We start from the raw sequence: 24,352 nt of genomic DNA, 5'->3' as shown, positions 1-24,352 counted from the left end.
AAGAATCCCATCAGACCACCCTTGATGATGGAGTTTACGTCACGTGGGAGTCAATGATCATTCAATCACACACATGGCCGTATAGTACCATGGTGGGAAAGGATGTCAGAAAACTAGCCATAAAGTTTGCCATAAAGTGGACATTATAAAGTGCAGTGCTCAAGTGATATAGTGAAATAAAATTGACTACTTCAGTTCTGACAAAGTGTACATACAGAAACTTCAGTGCCAAACATTAAAAACGCCTGGTGAAAAGTCTACCGATTGGCTTAGGCACTGTAAAGTTTTACTTACTGTGCTTTCTTTTTCTACACCATAGAGCGGGGCCTCCTACTCCCGAGCGTTTGCCGGGTGAGGTGAGGTCTTCACCCACACAAGGCTGGGTGAGTATTACTTAGAGGAAATGCCTCTAGGTGATCTAGCTATTTAGCTTTTTTTCTTGTATGCGGGATACAATGTATTCATGCAGGTGTGTTCCTGTATATGGTGTCTCTGTATCCAGGTGGTTGTGTAGGTGTAATTCTATGTCTGTGTACAATCATCTTTTGTTTGTTGACAGGAAGAAGAGAATCTTCTCCCACCAGTGGACGCCCAAAAACGTTTGAATTACTGGTAGATATGTATCAGGTTTTTCCCCAACACATTATTTGTGGTTGTAATTGCAGTAGGTTTTTCCTACCTATGGTCCTGAAGAAAGCTGGGACAATGTCCCACAGGCTGAAACATGTCGACCGTCCTGCATAGCGCCAAAGGGTAGACTTTTCACCAGGCGTTTTTAATGTTTGGCACTGAAGTTTCTGTATGTACACTTTGTCAGAACTGAAGTAGTCAATTTTATTTCACTATATCACTTGAGCACTGCACTTTATAATGTCCACTTTATGGCAAACTTTATGGCTAGTTTTCTGACATCCTTTCCCACCATGGTACTATACGGCCATGTGTGTGATTGAATGATCATTGACTCCCACGTGACGTAAACTCCACCATCAAGGGTGGTCTGATGGGATTCTTTCTAGCTATTTGTTGCCTATAACTACCCACGACAGTGAGGCACACATGCATTCTATCTGTTTCTCAGACACTGTTACAGGTACACACCATCATCAGACCTGATCTGTTTTGTTGTATATTTCATAGTTGGAACAGGGGTGGTAACAGACAGGTCGGTAAATATTCCCCTTGACCCTCCACACACATTTTTTGTTTTTGTTTGTATTAGAGCAACTTGTTAGTTGCGGGTCCGGATATATAGGTGGAATCATTGGTTATTCACACCTCATTAGCTCACCTAACTCAACTGAGTGTGTATCCCCCCCTCTGCCTACCTTTTTTCCTCCAGTGGGGGTTTTTGGTTTGGTAGAAAGGTATACACCACATGCGAGTTAGGTTTAGGGTGTAGAGCGATTGGCTTAGGCACTGTAAAGTTTTACTTACTGTGCTTTCTTTTTCTACACCATAGAGCGGGGCCTCCTACTCCCGAGCGTTTGCCGGGTGAGGTGAGGTCTTCACCCACACAAGGCTGGGTGAGTATTACTTAGAGGAAATGCCTCTAGGTGATCTAGCTATTTAGCTTTTTTTCTTGTATGCGGGATACAATGTATTCATGCAGGTGTGTTCCTGTATATGGTGTCTCTGTATCCAGGTGGTTGTGTAGGTGTAATTCTATGTCTGTGTACAATCATCTTTTGTTTGTTGACAGGAAGAAGAGAATCTTCTCCCACCAGTGGACGCCCAAAAACGTTTGAATTACTGGTAGATATGTATCAGGTTTTTCCCCAACACATTATTTGTGGTTGTAATTGCAGTAGCTTTTTCCTACCTATGGTCCTGAAGAAAGCTGGGACAATGTCCCACAGGCTGAAACATGTCGACCGTCCTGCATAGCGCCAAAGGGTAGACTTTTCACCAGGCGTTTTTAATGTTTGGCACTGAAGTTTCTGTATGTACACTTTGTCAGAACTGAAGTAGTCAATTTTATTTCACTATATCACTTGAGCACTGCACTTTATAATGTCCACTTTATGGCAAACTTTATGGCTAGTTTTCTGACATCCTTTCCCACCATGGTACTATACGGCCATGTGTGTGATTGAATGATCATTGACTCCCACGTGACGTAAACTCCACCATCAAGGGTGGTCTGATGGGATTCTTTCTAGCTATTTGTTGCCTATAACTACCCACGACAGTGAGGCACACATGCATTCTATCTGTTTCTCAGACACTGTTACAGGTACACACCATCATCAGACCTGATCTGTTTTGTTGTATATTTCATAGTTGGAACAGGGGTGGTAACAGACAGGTCGGTAAATATTCCCCTTGACCCTCCACACACATTTTTTGTTTTTGTTTGTATTAGAGCAACTTGTTAGTTGCGGGTCCGGATATATAGGTGGAATCATTGGTTATTCACACCTCATTAGCTCACCTAACTCAACTGAGTGTGTATCCCCCCCTCTGCCTACCTTTTTTCCTCCACACCCCATCCTCAATGACATTTGAAGATAATAATTTATAATTTATCATTTAACATGCCAATATGATGACCCCTTAGGCAAGTCACTTTTTAGTATGTAGTGAGTGGCGTTTGCGCACACATTGCTCAGACCATGAATGTATTACATTTGAAATACAGCCAGAGATACATTCCGGTCTCGGCTCCTCAGCAGTGTGTAATTTCAATCCTATCAGTATGTTGACCTTTCTTCTGCATTTATAATACTACTCCAATGCAGATTTCCACCTAATCTATGGTGGTCTATTCGATGTTGTTATCACACTCTAAACGCTATAATTTTATCTGCTCCAAATACCGAGGGAGTTCAGTTACTCCTTGGCCCAGTGGCAGCCTTTCTTTTCAGAAATAAGCTGCACACTTCGACTCTGGTAGGCGTGCTCACAGGCCGCCGGGCGCATGCGCTAGAGAACAGTGTGTCTCGCGCTGGTCATGCTCCTGGACGGCCTGGTTATTTTGGACAACTGTGCACCACTACGGAGGGCAGCCCCCTCCCTTGGGGGTTTACTGCTGCATCTACTGTGGTTTCCAGTGTGAACTTTTGCCATTACTAGTGCGTAATTTAATGGGGACAAAAACGAGTAAAAAACGAGTATTGATCGCGGCGCCTTCAGCCGTCTGCGCATGCGCGAGGGAGCTCTGTCTCCTATCGCGTTTTTCCTCGGTACATGTTACCGCTTTGGAGGCTATTTAAATGCTCGTGGCATCCATTTCGACACCTCCCCTTCCGCTCGGCTTACACATCGGGGCACCGACGGATAGGTGAGTGTCTGTTTGTTGTGTCTCTCTGTGGACTATAGACCACAAAGCTGTGTCAAAGAAATTCTAGCCTCAATGGAGTGTAGTTGGTCCGAGCTTTGTGTGTGGTGGGGCGGTTTAAAGGAACTCATATGTCCCACATACCACCACTGTATTTTAGGAGCCATAGCCTCGTGGTAGCCCATTTGATTATCATGGGACCACTGAGATATCTCCCCCATTATTGACACCAGTATAAAAAGTATCACTTAAAGACACTCCCTAGGGTCAGTATCAAGTCTCGCAATATGAGACATTTTGCAACAAAAGCGGTTGATTAGTTTGTCATAAGAGAGGGGTTGTGGGGGTTTTTGGTTTGGTAGAAAGGTATACACCACATGCGAGTTAGGTTTAGGGTGTAGAGCGATTGGCTTAGGCACTGTAAAGTTTTACTTACTGTGCTTTCTTTTTCTACACCATAGAGCGGGGCCTCCTACTCCCGAGCGTTTGCCGGGTGAGGTGAGGTCTTCACCCACACAAGGCTGGGTGAGTATTACTTAGAGGAAATGCCTCTAGGTGATCTAGCTATTTAGCTTTTTTTCTTGTATGCGGGATACAATGTATTCATGCAGGTGTGTTCCTGTATATGGTGTCTCTGTATCCAGGTGGTTGTGTAGGTGTAATTCTATGTCTGTGTACAATCATCTTTTGTTTGTTGACAGGAAGAAGAGAATCTTCTCCCACCAGTGGACGCCCAAAAACGTTTGAATTACTGGTAGATATGTATCAGGTTTTTCCCCAACACATTATTTGTGGTTGTAATTGCAGTAGCTTTTTCCTACCTATGGTCCTGAAGAAAGCTGGGACAATGTCCCACAGGCTGAAACATGTCGACCGTCCTGCATAGCGCCAAAGGGTAGACTTTTCACCAGGCGTTTTTAATGTTTGGCACTGAAGTTTCTGTATGTACACTTTGTCAGAACTGAAGTAGTCAATTTTATTTCACTATATCACTTGAGCACTGCACTTTATAATGTCCACTTTATGGCAAACTTTATGGCTAGTTTTCTGACATCCTTTCCCACCATGGTACTATACGGCCATGTGTGTGATTGAATGATCATTGACTCCCACGTGACGTAAACTCCACCATCAAGGGTGGTCTGATGGGATTCTTTCTAGCTATTTGTTGCCTATAACTACCCACGACAGTGAGGCACATGTGCATTCTATCTGTTTCTCAGACACTGTTACAGGTACACACCATCATCAGACCTGATCTGTTTTGTTGTATATTTCATTTATGAATTTCTATAGCCTGCCGGTGAGAAATCAAGTCACCCATCTCACTTATGTGCGGGATAGTGATCTGATAAAATTTTGGAAGCAGGGTGGGGGAGTTTACGCAATGGGGCCATTTGATCCTTCTCCTATTGTTGGTTACCTTAAGGGGTATAAACACCGTGGCGGGATTAGGGTCAGGGTTAAGACCAGGGCGTTGTGGTCACTGTCATGCCTTGGTACAACCCTGAACTCTTTGAGTCTATCCCAGTGTTTAGCTTCCATCATGAGATAATCAATGATGGAAGAACTGTCAGTCCGATTGTAGGTAGATAGCCCTGGACAGTCAGGATCCAACCTCCCATTGCAGGCCGCCGGGACGTTGCAAGGGAGAAAGATTTTATTTGGAGTACCAACTGAGTCCAAACCCTAACTGGGGTGACCTTAGGGGCGGGGATGCACCAGAGCGAATCAACTTCGTCCTCTTCGCACATCTCGGGGCTACCCAGGGGCTCGAACTGGCAATTAAAATCACCACCAATGATTATCGCAATAGTGGGATCAAGTGTCTGGATGAAGAGATCAAGTGCTTTAATTGTGCACGATTCCTGGCCATTCTTAGTTGGCCTAGAGTAGATGTTTATAATGGCAACTCAGGGTTTATTTTGGGGCGTTAATAGTATACATTGGACATCCATGGAATTTGTTTGCATTTGGGTAGCCTGGATGCCCAAATGTGTGCCTATCCATATTGATAGCCCGCCCGAAGGGCGGCCTCGGCCCCTAACTACTGCCGGGATGTCATAATTTGCAAAGCCCGTACTAGCGCTCTCCTCCAGGGCCCAGGTTTCCTGCATCAAGCAGATATCGTGAGCAGACATGAAGGAGGACCACTCCGGCGTGAGCAACTTATTTTTTATCCCGGCTATATTCCAGGAAAGGATTTTTAAGCATCCTTCCACTATCTTATCTCGGCCTTGTGAGTCCCCCAGTCCATTTACTAGACAACGATCCAGGCTCCCCTCGTCTCTGTTCCCCTCCCTCATCAAAGTATTAAAAATTGAGTTGTCTCGAGTGGTGGCAGGTAGAACATTTTTATACAATACTAGACCTCCCATGGACTTTCCATTACTGATATGTGGTGAGGTATTTTCATTCGAAGTGAGTCAATCTACCTCCTCCAACTCAGTAAATCTGTTCCAGTGAGCTTGCAGCGGGTATGTGGAAGTGTGTGGAAATAGGCCCTCCCCAAATGTCTGCCAGTGTTGCCTTCTGTTAGAAGGAGAGTAGAGACCCCTGTTGTGGTACACCCTCTTGGGGTGTGTCGATCTTAGGTTGGGAATAGGGTAAAAATAGGACAAGTGTAGCGGGTGTATTTGAGAACCAGGTCTGCAAGGGGGAGCGTTGCAAATATGGTCCACAACAGAGGTATCCCTAAAATGTATTGTTACATCTCCTGACACTGTTTTTGGGCCCCTCCCAATCCACTCAATTCTTCTAACCGCCAATATCTCCCCTGAAACATTTGGGGGTAGGGGTCTATTTGTGTTCAGCCACTGGATGCACTTATATATATATATATTTTTTTTAAATCGGTCTCATTTTCTCTTTTCCCCTCACCCAGAGCCGGAACTCCTGTGAGGGCACCACATATGGTAGAGCTTCTGGGGGCAAATTAATAGTTGGCAACTGACGAGGAGCAATTTTAAATGGAGCGCTCCTAGTTGTTGGTGGACTGGTTTTACCCGCAATTTCCCCCTCCTTGTGCATTAATCTAGGTTTATCAATGTTGGGAATAAGATTCCCCACTGGCTGGTGAATTTGAGAATGTGTACTAGTAGTTTGATAGTGGGGGAGCGCAACGTGTACTTGCTTAGTAATAGTTGTTGGGGTTCCTGGGCTTTTATTCTGTAATACAGGGTTTTTTGCTGAAGGTGCACTAGCACTAGGGAAGTTTTTAGGTATACCAACACATACGGAAGGTGGTGGATTTCCCAGGGGATTAGCAGGCTTAGTACTCCCTACCCCCCTGTTATTAAGGATAGAAACTAGTCTATCCAGTTTTGACACCAGGGGTTTAATGTGGGTGACAATGGCCTGCTCCAAGTATGTCTGTAGGTCAGCGACCATATTGGTAACCCAACACGGTATCCCTGGAGTCGGATGTAATGAGTTAACAGTTGGGGTCACTAAATTATGGTTGGCCAGCTTCTTTTTGCCCGCTTTTTTAAAAAGGCTCTCTTTTTTTTTCCTAGGGCATGTTTTGCCTACTTTTAGAGTTACCAAGGGAGAGGAACAGGTCAAAACAATGGGTGGGTCTTCAACATCTATGGGGTTCCCAATAGGAGCCTGCACTTTCTCAACATCTATAGGGGTTTCTGCAGGCGCCCGTGCACAAGGCAACTCGGCATAAGAAGAGGTAAGGTAAGAGTTTAAGACCATAGCATCAGGTATAATAACTGAGCAATCCCCTCCTTGCTCTTGAAAACATACTGTAGGTGTAATAGATAGTCTTTGCTCTGTGTTCTGAATTGCAGTAGCCACAACCCCTATAGTTTGTTGCAACATTTTGTTGATTGCAGCCAGACTTGGTAGAGGCTGGGGTGTTGTCGGGTGCAGTCTCGTATGTGGGCGTGGTGCAGGAGTTTTTGATTTTTTCCCCAAATTGCTCATTATTTGACAATGGGTAATGGACGGTAGAATACAAAAATAGAAGAATAAAATTAAATGTATACAAAAAGTACCAGTCACATAGGTAAAGACACCCTCGTAATTTCAGAGTACACTGTTGTCTGGAGTAGAAGTGGCCAGGGGGTTTAAGTCCCAATAACAGTACCTTCCTCAAAGGGTGGCTTAGTCCTCGGTAGATGTAAAGGGGGTGGCCCGTCCCGTCCTCCTCCGTTCAACGACGGCCACAGACGGCCCGCCCTTTGCCCGGGCTTAGCCCGGCGTGTCCCGCGACGTAGGGGCTGCAGGGTCTTTATAGCGCCTCCGGGCGCTGCGGTGGCGAGGTCAAGGTGCGCCGCCGCAAAGGATGGTGGGAAAGCGAGTCCTCCGCTTGGCAGCCGCAGGTGTTGGAAGAGCGGCAGCGGGAGGACTCGCAACACAGGGCTGCACGGCCAGGACCCTGAAAGGCAGCAGGTATGGAGGTTCGTTGTCCCCAAAGAAAACGGTAAGCGCAGCCCGCTTCCGCTGAGGCTGCAGAGTCTTTATAGCGCCTCCGGGCGCTGCGGTGGCGAGGTCAGGGTGCGCCGCCACAAAGGATGGTGGGAAAGCGAGTCCTCCGCTCGGCAGCCGCAGGTGTTCGAAGAGCGGCAGTGGGAGGACTCGCAACACAGGGCAGCACGGCCAGGACCCTGAAAGGCAGCAGGTATGGAGGTTCGTTGTCCCCAAAGAAAATGGTAAGCGCAGCCCACTTCCGCCGAGGCTGCAGAGTCTTTATAGCGCCTCCGGGCGCTGCGGTGGCGAGGTCAGGGTGCGCCGCCGCAAAGGATGGTGTGAAAGCGAGTCCTCCGTTCGGCAGCCGCAGGTGTTGGAAGAGCGGCAGCGGACGGACTCGCAACACAGGGCAGCACGGCCAGGACCCTGAAAGGCAGCAGGTATGGAGGTTCGTTGTCCCCAAAGAAAATGGTAAGCGCAGCCCGCTTCCGCCGAGGCTGCAGAGTCTTTATAGCGCCTCCGGGCGCTGCGGTGGCGAGGTCAGGGTGCGCCGCCGCAAAGGATGGTGGGAAAGCGAGTCCTCCGCTCGGCAGCCGCAGGTGTTGGAAGGGCGGTAGCGGGAGGACTCGCAACACAGGGCAGCACGGCCAGGACCCTGAAAGGCAGCAGGTATGGAGGTTTGTTGTCCCCAAAGAAAACGGTAAGCGCAGAGCAGGAAATTACAAGTGAGCTTGTAAAAAAAACTAAAAGTTACGTTACAGGAGGCAATAGTGACAATTGTGCATATATCAAAAACAAAAAATACGAGGTACCAAATGATTTGCGGCCAATAGCTGCACATAATAGCAACAGTGGGGCGGAGATTGGTAGATAAAGGATATTTGACCGCATCTTTAAAAGAGTAATTATGCGATAGCAAAAATAACAAGTGTGTAACTCTGTGTAAGTCGCAGTGAACACACGAGGAACTGGCGAATGCACCGGGAGCATAGAGTGAGTCAGTGCAAAGAAAGTGCCGGGCACACGAGGTCCACTGAAGAGAGAGAGGGGGCTTGGTATTGGTAGTAGACACAAGGTAACGCTAGTGCTTTGCATTAGTAGGCACAAAGGAATACTATCTAGAGGCTGGCAGCGGTGGGCACAAGGGAACACAATCCAGAGACAATGCATTAGTGGGCATACGGGAACCCTATCTAGAGACAGCACTTGGCATCGGTAGGCACATGAGGACATTATCTAGTACTTGGCATTGGTAGGCACTTACCCTGTATGACCTCCTGGTTCTGGTGGACACCCGCCTGCTGCTGCTTCTCTCGGGCTACGAAAGCAACAGTGGGAGTCATGCTGCGAGCTACGCACGGGCACTAGTGATGTCGGGATGTGCAGTCGGAAGTTCGGGTGCGTTACGACTCTCGTGGGGTGGGACTTCCGTTTTCTATGGGAAGCCCGCGCCCACGGAGTGATTGGCAGAGAAGCAGTTCTGACGCGGGGCTCCCATACCCAAGGGAGAGCCCCGCGATGGCTGCAGAATCAGAAGTGGCGGCTGCCGATGTGGTGAGTGGGGCGGGGGGGGCAATGTACGTGTGTATGTGTGCGTGTGTATGAGTGCGTGTGTATGTCTGCGTGTGCGCGTGTCTGCGTGTGCGCGTGTCTGCGTGTGTGTGTGTGTGCGCGCATCTGTGTGTGTGTTTGTGTGTGTGTTCAAGGAAGGGGGGTGGCTGCGCGCACGCGTCCGCGTGTGTATGTGTGCTTCCATGAGTGTGGACATGCGTGTCCACAAGACCAGAATCGCCGCGCATGCCCCGGTCTGTCTCCCTTGAGAGGCCCCTCGACGACAATAGGTCTCGAGAGCGAGACCTAAAATTAAGGACCTTTTCCTACACGGGTGCTAGCCACATGCATGGTCTGTGATAGAAAACAGACAACCAAAGAAAGTATCACAATCATAACGAGGTAGAGGAAGAGTGTAGGCGCCATCCCCAGGCAGAGTCTGTGCCAGAGAACAGAGAGAGAGAGAGAGAGAGAGAGAGAGAGAGAGAGAGAGAGAGAGAGAGAGAGAGAGAGAGAGAGAGAGAGAGAGAGCACCATACGTGTACACAGTCTGTGTCAGAGAACAGTCACAGGACAAGAGTAGGTACCAGTCTCATACAGGGTCTGTGACAGAGAACAAATCCATTGAGTGAGCAGGTACCAGACTCCTACAAGATCTGAGATGGAGAACAGACCGGCACAGCAAGAGAGTAACCAGCCTCATAATAGGGCTATGACTGAGAAAACACAGTCAAAGTGAGAGAGCAGACACCAGCCCATGCAGGGTTTGCCACAGACAAAACACATTCACATCAAGAGGGCAGACACCACACAAAGTAGAAGGCAGTTTCTTTTATAGGTTCCATTCACTTATGATCCCTAAGCGCCCACAAACATGCCTTGTGATTTTGGGCAGCCTTCTCTAGTCTAGGGGATCCATTTTGATCCCTGAATATCCAGAGACACATCTTGAGCTCTTCTGCAGCCTCTTCTATGAGGCTCATAGTGTTCAACCTATAATCCCTAAAAGCGGACATACATAACTTGTATTCCCCCTGTGAGACTCAGAGGATGAATTTACTTTTGAATCCTGACTTCCCACATATATACTATGTGCTCTTGGGCACCCTTCTCTAATGGATCCACAGGGTGAATTGTGATCTCTTAACAACTCAAAACATTTTGGATCCATTTAAAGACTTAACAAGTGACTTCACTTGTGGTACCTGAACACCAACACACCTACTTTGTGATCCTCTGCAGGTTCTTCCTCTGTGGAACTTACAGAGTACCTTCACTTGTCAATCCTGAACACCCACATACACTCCTTGCACATACTTATCTTTGGAGCCCATTGGTACATTATGACCTATAAACAATCACATACATACCAAGAGCTCTTAGTAGCCTCCTCTATGGATCTCCGGTGCCTTTTGATTCCTTGGGCATCTATGGATGTACCCATTTCTCTTTAGCAGTCTCCTCAATGGCAGACACCGGTAGGGTGACCAGATGACGCGATGCCATAGGGACTCAAACTTTCAATTTCAGGGATTTTTATTTAACAGATTAGTGCATTCTGGGAGTTGTGGTCTTGGTTCATTCTACTGAATCCTATTGCTGCAACACACCAGATAAAAATAATATATAAAAGCAAAGTCCAGAAATCGAAAACCAGTGTTCCAGTGACATAGGCATTTGGTCACCCTATAAAGGGTGATTTGTGAGCTTTGAACACTCACACACATAGCTTGTGCCCTCCAGCTTCCCCTTGGTGTGGCTCACCAAGTGACTTTGTGTTCCCAGAATTTTTACAGACATACCATGTGCTCTTCACTAGTCGTTCCAAAACACGCATACGTATCTTGGGCTTGTTTGCGGGTTTTTCATTGGGGCTCAGTGTGACTTTGTGATCCCTGAATGCCGACAGACATGCATTGTCGTGTTTTCCAGCCCCTTCTTTGAGGCTTGAACAAAATATTAGCCTTCAAATCTTACTTAGATATCTTGTATTCCTTTGTATGATTCTTTTATTAGTGAGCTCTGAGCACCCATTCACATACCATTTTCTCTTGAACAACTATCTTTAAGGGACTCACAAGGTGGCTTTGATCACTGATGACCCAGAGACATTGTAACTTCTGAAAGCCTCCAGGAGTGTATTCACTAGTGAATCCTGAGCACACACACCATGTGCTCCTCTGCAGCCGACTCTATGAGGTCCACAGAGTGACTTGTGACCTCTAAATACTTGCACAAATAGCTCGTGCTCTTTGGCTGCCTCCTTGATGGGGCTCACAGAGTGACTTTGTGATCCCTGAATGTCCACAGACATACCCTGTGATCTTCAGTTGTAGTCCCAGAGCACACACACACCTTATAACCAGGTTCCTCAGTGGGGATCATAGAGTGACATTGTGATCCCTGAATGCCAATAGACATACCTTGTTCTCTTCTGCAGCCTTCTCTAGAGGACTTGCTGAGTGAGTTTTATGCTCCTTGGACTCCCAGCAGACCAAACATATCAGTCGTTGATCCTCTGCACAGAACAGCCTCAGTTTCTCATCATGTTTCTCACACAGATTCTCCTCTGGGGGCTTCACATGTTGCAGGTGAAGCTTTTTTGCTATTTCCACCACGTTCCCCAGTTGCCTGTTGGGTCGGAGGTTTTTCCCAGAAGATATCTCCCTACACTGTGGACAGGGGAAGTTTCCATCTCTTCCCTCCCAGCTCTGGGTGATGCAGGAGCGGAAGAAGTTGTGTCCACAGTCGATCATCACCGGATCAGTAAAATATTCTAAACAGATAGAACAAGTGAACTCTTCCTTGAGATTCCCGAGCTCAGCTGTTGCCGCCATGATTCAGAAATGCAGGAAGTTGTTAAGTTTCATTTCTCTCTCTGTGTGGAGTGGGTGTGTCTGTGCGTCTCCCCCTCTCTGTGCGCTGGGACTTCTGGATTCATGTTACAGCCACAGAGCAGGAGGGAACTGTCACTTGGTTTTGTTCTCAGATTCTGTAAGTGTCAGGAGCTGGCACTTAACAAGAGTGAATTCCAGAGAGTAGGTGCTAACCCTTAAAAAGCTCGACCACTAGTTGAAGCTTTCTGAAACTGTGGTACCTTCCAAAGAAGGTGATTAGAAGTTCATACATTATGGATGGAAAGAAAGTGTGGGAAGTAAAACTTTATGGACTACAGTCACATCTTTAAACATGATTTATACATGGAGGAGAAGCCCATGTAGTTGAACACGTAGTGGTTCAGCATTGGAGAAGTGAAGAGCAGAGGTGCAAAGGTGTGCCAGTTTATTTTCAAGAATTTGTCACTTGTGTAAGAATAAGTATTTTCAGCCTGATGGGCAGTATGCAATAGTCCAGGCAGGCACCACTGTGACATGGGAGCTTATGTAGAGTCTGTGGCGACCCCGCAGTCTGCATACATGTCTCTGAATGCTTGGCGGGGGCGGCTTGCTCATTCGTAGGTGCTTTGGTACATCCATCCCCATCATGGTTTTTTACTTTCTGCCCTCTTCTTAGACCGCCTTGGATCTGGCTCACTGACTGCTTGAGCACTTCTACCCGTCCCACCATGAACAGGATGGTATCCACTGCTTACAAATGTGGGTCGCCACTCCTCCACCCCCCCTCGCCCCCCCCGCAAGCCCTCGGGAGCTTCACAATATATGTATTATACAACATGTACTGCCTTTTGACTGCTTGTGCATGCCTACACATTGGTGTGTTGAGCTAGGGGTCCAGATCAGGTTTAGAAGAGGGACCATGTCCCTCCCTCCTAATGGAAAATGTGAGTACTTTTATTTATCAGTGAGTAAATAAATGTATCACATTCCTTCATTCCTACCGCGAGTAGATTTAAGGAGTTTACTTTCTCATTGTGAAACCATGGAGGTTTAGTTATTGTAACCTTTCCTTTATTTGCAGCTGAAAATTCACCCAATTAAAGTTTTTTGCTGCGTATAAACCTTCTTCAGACCTAGGGGCAACACAGTTAGAGTGTCTTCTGGTGGCAGGCCGCCGCTGACGTGAGGATATTTCTGTGTCTGTGTGGGGGGATCTTCGGTGCTCTGGCGTGGGTCTGTTAGCTCACATGGTTTCCTATTGATGATATGTGTTTGCTTATAGGTAACATTGGAGGCCAGGGCTGGGTATCATTTATATGGCGGGGGTGTTGAATGAACCATTGGGATAGTGGATGGTCATAACCAGAGATTGAAAAATACCATCTGACAAAGACATGAATTCCACTGACAGGTGTGGAAAGGGGAGCTTGTGCAGAGTTGTGACTGCCAGGCCTGAATGAGAAGAGAACTGAGGCGGTAGCTCGGTGGGTTCAAGTGCTCTCTGATCTCCAAGTCCAATCCCACGGGTGCTGACTCAGCGTTGAACCATCAATGGCAGTGGAGTGAAAGCGGTACTCGTGACAATTACTATTCACACCCCCTACAGACTACACACATATTTAATCATGTTCTCCGAGTTTTATGATAATGTAAAAAATCAGAAGCGGAAGCTCAGAAAGTAGGTTTGTAAAGATGCATGCCATGAGCCCTCTCAATGCACATCCATCACCTCCCACACTTCCGCGTATTAGGGTTACTTTTAGCTGCAGGAGCCATGCTCGCAGCTCCTTGAAGCCCCGTTCTCGCCGGCTTTGGTTACGCGCCTGGCACCTGTTGTGGTCAGTTTGGCTGCGGACGGCCGGGCGGACCCTGACCCCTGCTCACACCACACACAGCCTGGACCTCGGCAGCCTGCTGCCCGCCGCCTCCCCCGAGCAGCGAGCCCGTGTCTGCAGCGCCAAGAGCAGAGGGCAGCGCCTAGGCGCCGGGCTGCAGCGTCCTGGCGCTTTGTGAGCGCCAGTGAGAATAGACGTGCTGATTTGGAGTGGGATCCATTTGTTTGCTCGTTCAAGGCACCGTGCCTGGCTGGCCAGGCGGACCCGGACGTTGTGCAGAAAACTTCTCTTTTTACCTACAGTGTGCACGGTCTGTTTGTCTCAGCAGGAGGTCCGACACCAGCATCTTTACCAAACTTGTGTTTGGACTTACTGCCCGGGTACAACCTTATCTACTCCTGTGAGTTCACTGCAGTGTGTCGGCGTGCTGCTAGTCCAATAAAATGTGTATATATTGTTCGTAGCACTTTTTATTTGACCAACAAAGTAAACCCTAGATTTTAACATTGTTTATTTGCGTTTGAGAGCTCGTGGGGCCCTGCTAGAAACCATTCAGGTATACTAGTAAGCGCTATACACTTGCAATTACATAACAATCTGCGAGCGTGTACGCTCCCGAACTTCCGGTTTCGGGATGTGTACGCTCACGGCTGTCGTGGGGCGGGACTTCCATCTTTGCGAGAAGCCTGCGCCCACGGAGTGGATGCCCAGAGGACCGGTGGCAGCAGAAGTTAGGAGTGGCGGTTGAGGCGGTAAGTGGGGCTTGGGGGGCTTGACACGTGTGTGTGTGTGTGTGTCTGCGCGTGTGTGAGTGTGTGTGTGTGTCTGCGCGTGTGTGCGTGCCTTCGGCCGGCCTGCGTAAGCGCGTCCACAGACCCTGGTAAGCTCGTGCACCGCTCTGTCTCCCTTGAGAGGCAATTTGGCGACAATAGGTCTCGAGAGCGAGACCTAAAAATGTAGACTTAATCTACAGTCAGTGGTGATTCTCAAAATTTGGAACCGATTTGGCTCTGGCCTTTTACACCCTTGGTCAATGGTCAGCATTAAAAATGTGTCAAAGAATGAAGCTGGAGCTTCAAGCAGAATAGTCTGGAGGCGAGAAATGGAGGCAGACACAACCATATCACTGGGTTGAAATAATGGAGGAGACGGTGACCCAGATGGTGAGCGGACATACTAATCCCAGAAAGCTCTGGGGTAACGAAGACTTTTACAGAAAGTGTGACGAGATTTGGGTCCAGTCCTTCATGCGCAAGGCAGGCAGGCAGGCAATTCAGAATCCGAGTTCAAACATCATGGGAGTAATCAGTTGCGTGAGGAAAATGGAACCTAGAACAATATGCCCACTTTACAAAACATATCCAATTTACATCTTGCTTGTTTTACTCCTATGCATCCTCATGTGTAGGAGTGGTATGCTGATTTCCATTTAGATCTGCATAATTCTGCACAATCTTTTGTATACATTGGTGCTGAATTATGCAACCTGCAATGCAATGTCAAATACATTGGCCACTAATACATTGTGTTTGCTGGTCCTTAAGAGGGACAGTTAAAATGCTCCACCTCTTTGTTCTTGCATAGCTCTCAGCAGCAATAGTTCTCCATCAGTGCAAAGCATGGATGTTTCCACGGAAATGTGCACCAGTCCCTGTGAGCAAACTAGTTATAAATACCGCACCTGGGATATACAACCCAATGTGGTACTCGGGGGCACCTGTCATCAGGGGGCCTTGGAGAAGGAGTTTGCTTGAGGAGCTTCACCACTGTTTATTACATTACTCCCCATTAGCATGTAATATGTTCTACACCTGTGTGGTGCGTAACACCTTCTGTGCAGCACATTACTCGCCCCTGAGCCACTGTGCTACCTCAGGTTTGTGTGTTTTGTGAGGTTATTGTTCAGGACACCCAGTCTGAAAACTGCTCCAGCACTGTTGCTTTTGCAGGTTCTTTTTTTATTCCGGCTAGATTTATTGGTCACCATTGTTTTTCTCTCCCTCTTTCCTTCACCCTTTTCTGCCTCCCTCTCTGGCTTGGCCAGAAGTCTGATGATGCCATAGCACACCCCCTAACTGCTCAAATTCACATCTGACTACATAACGTGCATGAGCTGTGAAGAGAAGCAACGTGCGGGGGGTGGCGATTGTTGAGAGATACATGCAGGGTGATGGACAGGGGGGAAAGAGATCATGAGAGACAGAGATGGCTGCAGGGACAAGCTGGAGACTGGCAGGTGAGAGGTTACAGAGCTGTAAGGGCTGACGGACAGAAACATCCATCCGGTGCTCAGTGACAGCTCACCATCTGAGCGACACATGTCAAGAGTGGGATCTGAGGCTGCAGCAAATTACACCCGAGCCTATTACTTTCAGATCCAGGTAAGAAAAAAACCTGGCGCGCGCTGGTGGTGAACCTGGCCGCTCTGATCTCCATTGTAACAGAAAAGCAAAATGACACGCTGAAATGAAAATCATTAATAATGGATGGCAGCGGTAGCTGGGACGATAGGGTCTTTGAATTATGAGTGGCGCATTGTAGGACCAAAAAAAAAAAAAAAAAAAAACACGTTAGAAAACCCCTGCCTTTCACAGGTCTCTCCCTCACCTCCTATCCAGATACAACAGGTCCGGTTCCTAATTGTCCGTCGTGTTTTCAAACGCTGGCTCCACCAGGCATGTTTTTTGGGAGTGAAAAACACAAAATGTGTCTAGGTTTCAGCTTTAGAAGGCAGCTCTGAAGCTCCATTTGGCAGCACTGGAGAACATATTTTCTCTATTGGCACAAGAACATTTTTACCTGAATCGAAAAAAATGTTTGTTTATTGTGGTAGCCTGGGGATACGAACGTGTTCTATTTACAATATTCAGTTGAAAATACTAATACTGTTTGTTCTATTTCCACTCACTGCACACCTGGCCAGAGTTGAAGGACAACGACAGGATAGAAAATGTAACAAAGAAAAAACAAACGGTGCGCGTGCGCCACGGCGAGCCATGTGGTTTCAATTATCGTGCCTGTGTCTGGGCACGATAATTGTGGCCCAAAGGAAAAGCACACACGAGCCTGTGCAATTCCTAGGTCCGTTTTCAAACTCCCTACATGTGGTCTCTCGCTGCGCACTACAACGCTAGGCGCAAGACCTAAAAAGGAAAAATATTATTTGTACCATGGGTAATAATGGGATTAGCATGTTTTAGCTGTGCGCAGATGCACATTACAACAAAGGCATCGCTCCGTGACGTAAAGAAAGCATGAAAGGGGTTTCCTGGTAGAGGATGTCACAATACATCTCAAAAGCCAAGCTGACATCATCAAGCCAAACAAAAGGATTTGTCCAAGTTTAAACATGACAGAGTATATCCTTACACGAGTGAGAATTATACTCCACCCACATTTAGGAATAATGGCAAACGGTTCGGGTCAAACTACTCTGGCTCCAGCACAGACAGTAGCGACTCAGATAACACCTATGCACCACAATTCCAACAGAGGGGCCGCGGTCGAGGGAAGAGAGGTTTCTCATATGGGAATCAGCCACCGAGTAATTTTCAACAATGGTGGCCACCCACCCCTTGGGGTTATCCATTACAACAACCCCAGTGTTATCCACCACCACCGGGCAATTTCCAAGGGTTTCCAAACACCTTTAATACACAACCTTTTTTAGGGTTTGGCGCACGCAGGAACAGGGGCAGGCGTCGGACTTCACAACAGCAACCAGGGGTCCAGTGGGCAGACCAAACCGGCCCCCATGCAGGGACCCGGAGTCAGACAGCCAAAACCCAGCAGAAAGCAGGGACATCGTCAAATCCAGCCTCATAGTGAATCTCTCCACCAAGATCTTAACCCCACTTGAGGATTCAGTATTAAACAATGGGCTGGGTTTTGTGTTGACCAATAGAGGAGACCCTTTCACGCTTCAATGCGAATTGAACCAATTTTATAGGAAATTGAAATTGCATTTTTTCTTCAAGAACAAATCAAATGATCAAGAATTGGTTCATGAGGTGAACACAGGACTTAAATTGAAATCTAAGTTTGTACCACCAACACATACTGTACCTCCACAGATTTTAGCGTTCGAACAAGCTGTGAACAAAGAAATCTCAAGATTATGGAAGACACCGGATAAATCCTTTCAAAACTTGTCAACATAAGAACAAAAGGCTTTAAAAAGCTTGTCGGACGACCAGCTAATAACTATCAAGCCTGCTGACAAAGGCCGTTCAATCGTTCTTTGGAACACCTCTGACTACCGTGTGGAATGTCTTAGACAACTAGAAGACAGGCGCGCATATCTGCCCCTACAGGAAGACCCCACCGATGATCTTATGAGACGCATTAAGATCTTGGTGGAAGAAGCCCTAGCTGAGGGATGGATCACTCCTAATGAGGGGTCTTTCCTCAAAACTGATTTTCCTGTCATGCCATACTTTTAGGTACACAAACCACAGAGCCCCCCCCCCCCCCAGGGAGACCTATTATCTCTGGGTTGGGTTCAGTTTTAGAACCCCTATCTACGTTTGTAGATTTTTTCCTAAGGCCAATTGTGCAGAAAATGCCCACCTATCTCCAAGATACCAAAGACGTATTGAGGGTACTTCGAGAGATCGATTTCGACCCCGAGAGAGACCTACTGGTCTCTTGACGTTGAGTCACTATATACTTCGATCCCCCAGGATGAAACCTTAGAGGTTGTGACATCTATCCTGGGGGACAACATTGGGGAAACCATCACTCCAATAGCCTTCATTATGGCTCTAGCGACAAGGCCATGAAAGAAAAAAAAATCCGTTTCGAGGATCAAATATACTTACAGACCTCTGGAACGAGCATGGGCAACGTTTTCGCGCCAAGCCTAGCGAATTTGTACGTTCACCAATTTGAAAAACAGCACGTACTAACACCTACCAACCCCTTCCGATCATAGATCAAATGGTGGAAACGTTATATCGATGACGTGTTGGTAGTGTGGCAAGGTAGTCTTGAATCAGTGAGTGATTTCCATCTATGGCTCAACAGCAGGAACCAATTCTTAAAATTCACTTCTGAAGCCCACAAGGAGAGGTTGGCGTTCCTGGACATCTCCATTTTTGTGACATCCACTGGCTTGCAGAGTGAACTGTACAAAAAGCCAATGGCAAGAAATTCATTACTGCTTTATGGGAGTCATCACCCCAAATCCCTACGGGATAACTTACCATACGGTCAGTTCCTCTGGGTTCGGAGAAATTGCTCCAGGGCAGATGATTTTAAGATTCATGCGAATAACCTGTCTTCTCAACTATTGGATCGACAATATCCGCGACCTTTGATCACACGTTCTCTTAAGCGTGCATTTAATATCAACCGTGAGGTACTCTTAGAACCACCGACACCTAAAACTCCCACTGACAGATTAGCTCTGGTTAGTACTTTCAACACTAGGAGTAACACACTACAGAAAATCATTAGGAAACATTAGCGCATCCTGAATCATGGCAACGAGAAAATTGCATTACCTCTGTTTGCCTTTAAGAGATCAAATAGTATTTGGGACCGCCTTGTACATACGCACCCTAAAGAAACACCGAAGAGACTGCTTGGTACCCTGTGGGACTTACCACCTGTAGTCGGGCACCACCCATGTGGTAACTGCTCTGTATGCCCGCAAACTAGCCACTCTACAGTGATCAATATAGGCACGGATAAACCATGGTCACAAACTCACTTCAGTAACTGCAATAGTGAGAACCTCATATACCTGCTGACCTGTCCGTGTTCCTATCAATACGTAGGAATGACCACCCGCAAGGTGTGGATACATATGCTGGAACACAAGAGTTCTATTTGCTGTAGAAAAGCCATAACACACCTTACCAGACATTTTCTTGAGAATCATCATGGTGAATCAGATTTTCACTGGACAGTGTTAGAAAAGCCTTTTATACCATCCCATGTGAGCAATGTCTCCAGATAACTCTTTTTGAGGGAACAAAAATGGATTTTTAAACTTTCCTCTGACATATCAGGGCTTAATGACCAGATACCTTGGAATGCCTTGTAGTCACTTCTTTGGAAAGTTTTGTTTATGTTCTATGCTGGGAGTCGATTGTAAGGGTCACTGTTCCATAACTTTCATCACCCTGCAATTGTTGTTGTCTCCCTCTATTTTGTACATCCAGAGCCCGAGATTCCATCGTTTACTAGTTGTAATTACAGGATTACTTATAGTATATTTTTTGTAATAAACCATCGATTTACTTCTGAATCGTTTTTCATACACTGAGCACTAGTTTCACTTCTTTGTGAAAGCATGAGAGCCTTCTGTAATTAGCCATCTCTTCACACTTATAATTACAGATTCAACACTTATATTTGGACTCCATGATTATTTAGGGCAAAGTTGCCCCGGGGTGAGACTCTGCGATTTTGACTCAGTTGATAAACTACCAAAATGGCTGCCATCTTGCTACCTTGTAGTCCTATATCTCTAGTCTAGACTAATGAGAGTTACCTATGATAATGCATAATTGATAGCGGCTTACGATAGTTAATGCCCTCAATTTAACTAGGGTCTGATGGAACTGTATAGTGTAGTTCGTTTGGTTCGGCATTTATGTGCCTAAAATAAATATTATCACCACACCACTAATTATTGCCTTAATGATCAGTGATCAATGGTCGGTCCTCCGTTTAGGCTAGTTATTTGGAGTATCTTCACTGTCCTCGTGCTGACAGTATCTTTCAACACTAAGACGCCGTTGGAACTACAAGCATGGCTGAGGAGATGTCATGCTGTAGTTCCGCGGATTGATTCATACGCCCGGATCTTGTTTTCCAAACTGTTCACGGTGCTGCCCTTCTCCATGGGTATTCCTGCATGAAAACCTAGTGACACACATAATGGACATTTCCTAGACTGAGGAGATCGTTTATATTAACAAACAGCGAGCGGTCTATTAGGTATACAGCCTTTACAACGAAACTTTTACAACGAACTACCATTACAACGCAACTTTTACAACGCAAACCATTACAACGCATAGCGCTGGGGGGCGCTCTAGGATAGGGAATAGGTTTAATGTACTATCCAACACCTTCCCTACTATCCACGGGGACTGGAGTTGGAATAGTAAATTAAACTATTCACTATCCAGTGCCCAAAAGCATTATGAGTTGTAATAGTATGCGTTGTAAAACTTGCGATGTAAAGGTAGGCGTTGTAAAAGTATGCTTTGTAACGTCTTACATCCGTCTCTTATCCTTTTGGGCAAAAGGGGACTCGATTGCAAAGTAGTCCCCTTTGGTGCTTTTGCACATAGACGCTCGTTTTTCACCACACCACGCCTCCCCCAAGCCTCAGGAAAAGTTTGGGGCACCGACGGACAGGTGAGATAGAACGCACGGCGCCTACTTCATAGCGATGCATGTTTCCTTTCTACTTTTTAATTGACTTTCCAACTTGTTTCTAGGCTAGATCAGGCTTGATTTACCCTAAAAAGATCGAGTTTGTCAGCTAAGTTTGATATTGTTCAAGTGTGATAAACACTGATATCACGATTTTGTATGCTCAAGGAGTACTATATGGGTGTTTTTTAATGCCTGTATAAATTGTAGCGGCCAGCGTCAGTGGGTCAGGTGCGCTATTGATTGAAGTTGTGGAACAATGGATATTTTGAGCAGGATAGATAGGCATCGTTGGACTCTATAGATAGAATAGAGCTGGGATGCATTCGCCTGTTTACATACCATTTGTTTCACAGAGCGGGGCCTCGTATACCTGAGCACGGTCCAGGTGAGATGAGGTTCAGTCCCCTGTCACTTTGGGTGAGCAATCAATCTAAATTATTTTATAACTTACGAATGAGATGGTGTGAGCATATGTGTTTGTGAAGCAGTGAACACTCAGTATCTACTTGAGTAACTGTTATGTATCTCCCCTTAGATCACGTTGAGTATCCTGGTGACCAGGAGGATGTGTACATATATGTAGGTACAGGTTGTATCGTTCCTACTTTCACTTGCTTTTTGAGTTTCATTTTCACTGATTAATTTAGAGTGAAATGTTTGTTTTATTTTTCACAGATTTGATACAGTAGCAACACGTTAGAGCAGTGGCCCTGATGAAAGCCAAGGGACGTTTAGCCCACTAGGCAGAAACATGTCGGCCCTATTAGCGACAGTCATTCTTTCCATACTGTCTTTTGCACTGTTCCTGTTGTTTTAGTTAGGGGATGTGCCTTGTTTTCAATAAAGAGTAGTCTTTGACATATCACCCTATTTTAGATTCACCACGTTTGTTTTATGTTGCACTGTTTTTCACCACTTTCAACCATCACTACCTGGCCAACAACTGGTGGCTCACAACACACTGTGGACCTGATCCAGTACTAACATCTTACTGTGTGGCATGGGGTCTAGATGACCTAAAGACCGGCCTGGTCACAGTGTGGACGATCAAATGATATGACTGATCACTTGGTTTGTTTGATGGTTATCCATAACAAGTTGCTCTGGATTTTGTTGACCAGTCCGTGATTACATTTGCTTCTCACATATGTGGTTCACACTCTGTTACCCTGTTTAATGGCAATTATAGCACACACTAACATAGTGTATTTCATGCCAGTTTGGCTAATTTATTTGGCCGCCAGACCTTACTAGTTTTGTTTTGTTTTTCATAGTATTTAGCTGCGGAAGTCAACTGGTAGTAGGTCTTTAAACTCTTTTCCCTTTGACCCTCCTCTCCCTGTTTTTTGCAATAATTACCTGTAAGTGTCCCTTATATGCTTCTAGTATGCTTTCTAAGCGCTGCCAATTATTTGGGGGGGGCGTGGCTATAAGATTATGGCTTGCTGTTACTGACTAGGCTACGGGATGATGATTTGCCCAGGATCTCACTGTTCCCGGCTTGTCATCCCAGTTTTTCTGTGCCTCTGTGTGCGTGGCTCTGTCTGTGTGTGTGTGTGTGTGTGGGTGTGTGTGCGTGGCTCTGTCTGTGGGTGAGTGTGCGTGGCTCTGTCTGTGGGTGTGTGTGCATGCCTCTCTGTGGGGGTGGGGGTGGCTCTCTGTGTGTGTGTGCGTGGCTGTGTGTGCGTGGCTCTGTCTGTGCGTGGCTCTGTGTGTGTCTGTGTGTGGCTCTGTCTGTGTGTGCGTGGCTCTGTCTGTGCGTGCGTGGCTCTGCCTGTGTCTGTCCGCAAATACTCTCTACTATTCTCTAATGCTCACCTAGTGCCATTGTAAATGACAATACCATTTATTTATGATTTAAAAAAAAAAAAGGCATGAGCGATGCCAATAGCTCTACCTTATTAATGCCGAGACCATTGCATTGTAAATGCTTGTTTATTTACAGCCTTAGTCGGAGATGCGTGGGAGGGGAAAGTGTCAAGGAAAAAAACCCTACCTCATCCGCTGTAATCATTCACCGCAGGCTCTCACGGACAGGTGCAGCCTATCCTCCAAAGGAAGGGGTGAAGCGGGGGTGTGGACCCGACCACGGAGCAGCGGACAATAGGGGGGGGGGGTATTGTCGGGGCGGCCTTAGGCACGGGCGAGCGGAGCCAAATTACCACACGGCGGGCGATGCTTTTCACACGCCTTTAGCCCTTCCTTGCCCTCCCTTCATCCTCTGACCGACATCAACAAATCCATCATCTGTGTGCGGGGTTCAGCTCTCCATGAGGATGTTTGCACTGAGGGCCCGGTCCCTGCTCAGCCAGGGTCTGACTCGTGAACACAAACGGGACCCCCCAGTGCCTGGTTTAACTCACCACCATTAGCAAAGGCGCTACATTTCTTTCCGCCCATGTCGCTGTCTTGGCAAAGGCCGGCCCTGCTTGCAGTTTACAGTGGCCTGGCGGGTGCCAAGGAAAGCAGTAAGGCTCTTTGGCCGGTTGACCGATGTCCTAAAAAGACACGGACCGCAGGTGACCCTTGGGCATCGCCCGCCTTCCCAACCCAACGCCTTCCCAACCCAACCATAACTTCACCAATGACCACAAGTTACAATGAAACGTTCACTTAAATGTACAATATCACACAATACTCTGAAAATAGTTGTTTTCGTCTCACCTTGTGCAGCCTCTGCCGGCAGCTGCTGTCTCTGTTCGGGTGATTGCGGGAGTCGCTCTCGTGGACCAAGAGCGCGTTATTTAAGGTGCGGGAGAGGGGCGGGGCCAGCTAAGGTGGAGGAGTGACTGACAGGAGGTGAATGACATCAGAGACAGAGGGGGTAGTGATGGGAGCAGGTGATTGCGTAAAATCAGGATGGAACGGGGCTTTAAGTGGGATGAAAAAACTGGGGTCCGGGTCTCTCAAATTGCATCCCGATGCTGAGGGCAAAAATGTAAAGCCCGACAGGGGCGCACATCTCAGCACCTACTTCTTAAAACTGCCGGTGCTGGGCACCGGCAAGACCCGGCCCACTTACAGCCTGGGGAGGA

At 46.9% G+C, this 24,352-nt stretch overlaps 1 protein-coding gene across 1 annotated transcript in view; it reads right to left on the bottom strand.

The window, feature by feature from the left end:
* LOC144823916 (coagulation factor XI-like) overlaps positions 1–24,124 on the bottom strand; it is a 232,273-nt gene extending 208,149 nt beyond the window's left edge. Inside the window, exon 1 of the mRNA XM_078682830.1 lies at positions 23,982–24,124. The gene's annotated coding sequence lies outside the window, so the exon portion shown is untranslated. The remainder of the gene's footprint in view (positions 1–23,981) is intronic.
* Between the last annotated feature and the right edge of the window lie 228 nt (positions 24,125–24,352).

The sequence above is a fragment of the Lissotriton helveticus genome, chromosome 1_1 (assembly GCF_964261635.1).
Source record: "Lissotriton helveticus chromosome 1_1, aLisHel1.1, whole genome shotgun sequence".
Lineage (NCBI taxonomy): Eukaryota > Metazoa > Chordata > Amphibia > Caudata > Salamandridae > Lissotriton > Lissotriton helveticus.
The sequence above is the reverse complement of the archived record's forward strand: the minus strand, read 5'-3'. Positions and strand labels throughout refer to the sequence as shown.